The sequence below is a fragment of the Octopus sinensis genome, linkage group LG18 (assembly GCF_006345805.1).
Source record: "Octopus sinensis linkage group LG18, ASM634580v1, whole genome shotgun sequence".
Classification (NCBI taxonomy): Eukaryota; Metazoa; Mollusca; class Cephalopoda; order Octopoda; family Octopodidae; genus Octopus; species Octopus sinensis.
In genome coordinates this window covers 25078060-25084917 of record NC_043014.1, presented here as the reverse complement: position 1 = coordinate 25084917, position 6858 = coordinate 25078060, and positions in this window count along the sequence as shown.

The window sequence follows — 6858 nt, the reverse complement described above, 5'->3', positions numbered from 1 at the left end:
CATGCACATGATTTAATCATGGATATATGTTTGTAGTGTGTGTGTATATGTGCATCTATGAATATCTGGGAATAATTTCTATATAAAAGTATACTTGTACATATGGGATATGTTTGCAATTGTGTTAAGTGAAAATAAGTTGTTTTTGTCAAAGTATAAAAGCACTATAAGATAGTAGACCCAAAACAAACATTTACATGCTCTTTACTTTCTTTCCAGTTGTGTGGAGACGGGATAATTTTTTGAAGCAAGAAATTTCATATTTCAAATTTACAACTTCCAAGTCAAACAAAATGAACAACATATATACATAATACATACCCACATATGTAGAGGTTAATCGAAAAGTTAACTTCATTAATTATTAATCCGTTAACCAAAATTAACTTCGTTAATCGTGAATTCTTTGAAAATGTAACTGAATTTAAAATTAATCCGTTAACATTAACGTTTATTGAAAAAGGTATAACTATAGTTTAATACCCCACCGATTTTACTGCCTCATAACTTCCAGACAGATAGATACTTTTGAACAAAACTTTCACCAAATAATCGCTTATATACTATAGATTGAGTGTATGTAAAGATTTTGGAAAAAATTTTCCAAGGGGTTGGGGAGAGGAGTTTCAGAAAAGTCAAAGGACCATACATTTCCCCCCTCATAACTTTCTGGAAAATAGGTTTTTTTAATGAGATTTTATACACAAACCTTTCAAACGGTGTAGATTCAGATTTAAAAAAATGTAGGCAAAACTTTTGGAAGGGGGCGAGGGGAGTTTCTGAAAAACGGAGTTCTTCAGAATGATAGGAGGTATCTTTTCATGAAAATGAAGAAAAAAATTTTGAAATTTTTTCACTCCTGCTACCCCTCACCACCACTGTCCAAAACAATTTTGCCCATTTTTTTTTTCCACTTAAAACCCGTGAGGGAAACATTTTCGATTTAAAAAATGATTGTTAATAATTTCAGAGGAAAATGTGTGATTTAAGGGAGATCTAGCCGCCTTCCTTGTTTCTTTCTCACTCACACATCTATTGATATTTTTCAATATTTTTCTCCCCATAAACAAATTTTCAAGCGAGGCTGTGTTATGTATGTGTGAGAGAGAAAAAACACCTAAAAAAACATCTTTAGTGTTCATATTAATCTGTCAAATATAATGCTTATTTGTTCATGTTATTTTGAATTATTTTAAAATTTAAAATATAAAAACATAAAAATTTATAAATATAAATTTAAAAATTACAAATTTCAATAATTTAAATTTTAAATTTTATATATATTTTGTATATTATATTAATTATATTTATTTTTTGTTTTTTATGTTTTGGTTTATGTCTATCACTGTTTGAGTTGTCTAATAGTGGTTTTATCTCTAATTTAATTTATTTATATATATATATATGTGTGTGTGTGTGTGTGTGTGTGTGTGTGTGTGTGTGTGTGTGTGTGTGGTGTGTGTGCATTTAATGCATGTATATGTGGTCGAACTGAGCTGAAAATTTGCATACCTATGTTAACAGTGCTGAAGAGTTTGCATGGCAAATTTGAGTTTGCTCAATTGAAAGGTGTGGCCTCTAGAGCAAAATTCCTCATCTTTAAAATATGGATCAAGTAGACCCGAATGAAATCAAGTTATAATACTAGTATATATATATATATATACTAGTTTAAGGTGACCTGCTCTACGTACGGGTGAGGGTGTGGTTGTTACTTTCTGTTGCTTCCTTACTGTTTCTTATCTGTTTCTTTATTGCCCACAAGGGGTTAAACATAGAGGAGACAAACAAGGACAGACAAACGGATTAAGTCGATTACATCGACCCCAGTGCGTAACTGGTACTTAATTTATCGACCCCGAAAGGATGAAAGGCAAAGTCGACCTCGGCGGAATTTGAACTCAGAACGCAACAACAGACTCAATACCGCTAAGCATTTCGCCCGGCGTGCTAACGTTTCTGCCAGCTCGCCGCCTTACTGTTTCTTATCGCTATATTCTCCCTCTTTGTTTCTCTCTCACTTTCCCACTCTCTTATTCTTATTTCTCTCAGACTCTCCCTCGCTTTCTCTTACTCTCTATCTTGATTTACAACTTGATTTCATTCAGGCTTATTCTCAAATTGCCACATTTTAAAAAATGAAAAGTCTTTCAAAATAATGGCAAGTTTATTAAAAAATTGATTGAAAAAAGGCAAGTATGCAAATGGATAATACAGTCTCTTAAAAAGCAATTACTCACACCCAACTTAATTTCGTAGAATCAGTGTCACAACCTGAATGCATGAGTCAGGAGTTTGACTGGAAGAAGGTATCAGGTTGCACATGCCAGTCCTTTTGACACCACCCCTCCCGTGTTTTCCAGTCTTAAAAGACAATGCAAACTGTATGGTTTGGAAAAATGGGAAAGGAAAAATTTAATGTAAGACTTACTCAGGCTAATGGGAGGGTGACACATATACAACCAATGTTCAATAAGAAGAGAGAGTTGAGAGGACGGCGCATGATTTTAAGGTGACCGTAACTGAAAAAGAAAAAAATTGTTAAATACGGGTGAACAGTCTTCATCAAAATAAAAGCACGTAGCTAACAGTTGCATTTGAAATGATGCAACCATTGAAAAAGCGATATGGACTGCATGGCATGATGGGGGCCACATCAAGCAAAGACAGAGAGAGAGAGAGAGAGAGAGAGAGAGAGAGAGAGAGAGAGAGCACGATGTTGAGTGGACTGAAGAAGACGTGAAGAAGCACGAATACATAGAGACACAGAGAACGACGTTGAGTGGATCGAAGATGTTGAGGTGACCTTGACAGGAGAGGAAAACTGTTGTAAAAGGTGATACAACAGAGGTCAATCAAGTAAAAAAGTTTGGCAGAATTGATTGAAACCGGGATTTGTTGCCCTAGTAACCACAGCTTTTGAGATGGAGATTTCTAACCTAGTCCAGTTGCTTCCTTGCCTCATTTTACAAGTCTGTAAATTTTCACCGCAATCCGAGCACGCCTACAGCCATTGAACCCTGTGTAACCACTAAATGAGACATGCAAACATACAACTTTCGGCCATTTCACTTTTATATATAGATACTAGCAGAGAAACCCGGCCTTGCTTGAGATTGAAATAGCATAGTTTTATCATTGTTTTACTTGTTTCAGTATTATAACCCAGTTTCATCTGGGTCTACTTGGGCTACATTTTAAAGATGAGAAATTCACAAAAAAAAAAACGAAAATTTCATAAAAAATTTGGTAATGAAAAAATACATGCCAAATGTTTAAACAGTCTTTGAAAAGCGATTGGAGAAACCTTGCGGATGCAGATATGAAGGGCAAAGAATGACTGGAAAATGCTGGAAAGAAAACAAAACACCAATCAGGTGTCTGCACATAACTGAAATTGTATAATATGACTGCAATTACAATATTTTGGATACAATATGTAGTCACACCCAACCTAATTTTGCAGAATCAGCGTCACAATGTGAACCCATGGGCTGGGAGTTTGACTGACAGAGGTTGCCAACGATATGAAGAAGGTGGATGCAGTTGGGCTAAAAATTGAGAAAGTTATAATGACTCCAGTGACAGGAGAGTAATGACGGTAGGTTCAAAAGTGTTATTGCAGGGCTTCTTTGTAGACAACGTTCCTGGTGTTGCCCGGATTACCACAAATGAAGAGATTGTGTGGGCTGCCAACACGGGAGCATTGGATGCATAGTTGACCATACGTAAATACCTGCTGTGTCAGATTTAGGCCAACTACTTGTAACAATTGTCCCTGTGCCTTGTTAATGCTCATTGCAAAGCATACTTTTAAGGGAAACTTCTGTCACATAAATTCAAATAGCACAGCAGAGGGACTAAGGCTCATGGGTGTTAATAAATTTGTCATGCCAGCAGATGGTCCACTCAGAATGGTTGTCATCAGAATTAAAGTCCCAATTTTTTGATGATCAGATATGTAGCGTAGCATAGTTCTGGTTTCCCAGCAGTGTAACTGGAACACCAACCTTCAGTCTAAGGTCATGAGATGGATGTCCGGGAGCTAGTTGGCTGTTGAGAAATTTAATAGGTGTGCAAATTTTCAGCTCAATCCGACCACATTTACTAACACTTTTGCCTGCATAACTGCATGTGAGACAATGTCCGCCTTTTTACAAATATGTATTAGAATAGCAGAGATATCCGACCTTCCTCGGGGTTAAAATAATTTATTATTGTTTTACTTGTTTCGGTATCATAACCTGATTTCATTTGGGTCTACACAGGCCATATTTTAAAAGATGAGGAATTTTGCCCTAGAGGCCATGCCTTTCAATTGAGCAAACTCAAAGTTGCCATGTAAACTTGCCATGCAAACTTGCCAGCACTTTTAACATAGGTGTGCATTATTTCAGCTCAATCCAACCACATATGCACTCATTATATATATATATGTATATATATATATTATATATATATATATGTAATATATATATATTAAGTATATAATATATATATATGTAAGTATATATATATAGTATTATATATATATATTATAATATATACATATGCATTTAATATGTACATATATATGCATTATTTCTACATTTCTACACAACACACACACATATATAAATATATACACTATATATATATATATATATATATACACATGTATATACATTATATATATATCTATATGCACACATATATATATAAATTAACACAGTAAATACCTAATTAATAATATCTGTTATGATTGTGTGGTGGTGGTGGGCGATAATAATTCACTGTTCTAAAAGACCTGTGGTGGGAATATTTAAGCTTTTGCGGCTGTCAATGCTTTCTCTCTATAGCTACAGACAAACGTATACAGAGAGAGGCAGTTGGAGAAAGAGTGACAGAGAGACAAAGATATCAAACGTCGTTATAGACAGAAAGTGGAGGGAAGGAAGGAAAGACTGAGATCGAGGAAGAAAGGGTGATATCGGAAAAAGAGAAACGACAAACATTTGTCAAAGTCTGGGTTTTGTTGCCCTAGTAACTACAGCTTTTGAAATAGGGGTTTCTAACCTAGTGCAGTCACTTCGTCACCTCATTTTATATGTCCCTGTAAATTTTGGTGCCAATCCGACCCCATCTACTGGCCCTTAAACCATTCCCATCCCGAAATGAGACAAACAACTTTTTCGGATTTCAGCTTTATAGATATTGATACACACACACACACACACACATATATATAGCTTTATAGATGTTAACAATTGAATTATATGTAGTAAGTAATAATTAAAATCAAACTAAAGTATAATATAATCGTAACATAACAAAAGTAAAAATAGCAATTGGTATAAAATTGCATCAATGACTTGAACTTGAATCAGTGGTTTCACATGAATGGGAATAAATTAAATTAAATCAACTGCGTACTTTTTGATTCACCGTAAGGTTTGTTGTTATTATTACTGTTTAACTATTGTTATCACGTTTGTTGGTTCCTCGTAAGGGAAACGTGTTACATTTGTTAAATAATTGTAAACTGTAACCTTCCCACTTTGGGAGAAGGAGCTTTGGTTATTGTTTAAAAATTGAATTGTGTCCCTGTTTGGGGAAATTGATAATATTTTCACAGTATATACGGAACCATTTTTGTTAGAATGCCTTCGATAGAAGAAAGTCCAAAATAAATTTCACTGCAGCTGTCGGCGGGCGCGAACTCATTAAAATTAAAATGGAAGAAATACAAACTTATTTCAGATTGATCACCGACAAAGACGGTGAATCTAGGATAACACCACCAAACAAAATAAAAAATTAAATTAAAGAAAAGACTATTGTCTATAAAGTATACAATGTAGAGAAAAATAAGATTTGAATACCAGGAGGAAAGCACCATCGAAAAGTGTCTTGGTGCGACTATGAAAGATATCTAACCAGAGGCGGTAAATTCGCCACAATAGAAGCAATGTTCGAGTCAACAGAGTGTGCAAGGGAGTACTCGACTCGAACCTTACAAAGTGGAAATATTTTATTTTTACCTTTATATCTGGGACGTAGGACGTCCCGGATAAAAATCAAAAATATCCCCCCAGAAGTAGAGGTAGGCTGGATTGTAGCCACACTTCTATAGAAGAGGGAGGACAAGATACAATTGATCGAAATTGCAAGAGACGGGCCTACAATTCCAGTCTGTTATATATTTTGAGTATTGTTATCACTAGCGATATCAAGATATAACTTTATATTTTGTATGTTATGTGTAGATGAATATATATAGATGTACATGTAATATGTACACATATATACATGCACTAGCACTATGAGCCAGCAACGACAAGTCATAATGCTAGTATATATATAAATATATAATATGCGAGGCAAGTGAAATAAAAAATCAAAATCAAATTCAATGACTGCCGTCCGTGCTAGAAGGGTGCAAAGAGCACCATACGAGTGTGATCATTGACAGAGCGGTTAACCGGCTTCTGTGCCAGTGGCACTTAAAAGGCACCATTCGAGAGTGATCATTACCAGCGTCGCATTACTGGCACTTGAGCCCCATGCTAGTAGGGTATTAAGAAGCACCATCCGAGCATGATTGTTGCCAGAGCGGCTATCTGGCATTGTGCCGGTGGCATGTAAAAAACATAATTCGAGTGTGATCATTACCAGCATCACCTTACTGGCACCCGCGCCGGTGGTATGTATAAAAGATTCGAGCAAGGTTGTTGCCAGTGCTGTCTGACTGGCCCTGTGCCAGTGGCATGTAAAAGATCCCACTACACTCTCGGAGTGGTTGGCATTAGGAAGGGCATCAATCTGTAGACACTCTGCCAGATCAAGATTGAAGCCTGGTGCAGCCATCTGGTTCACCAG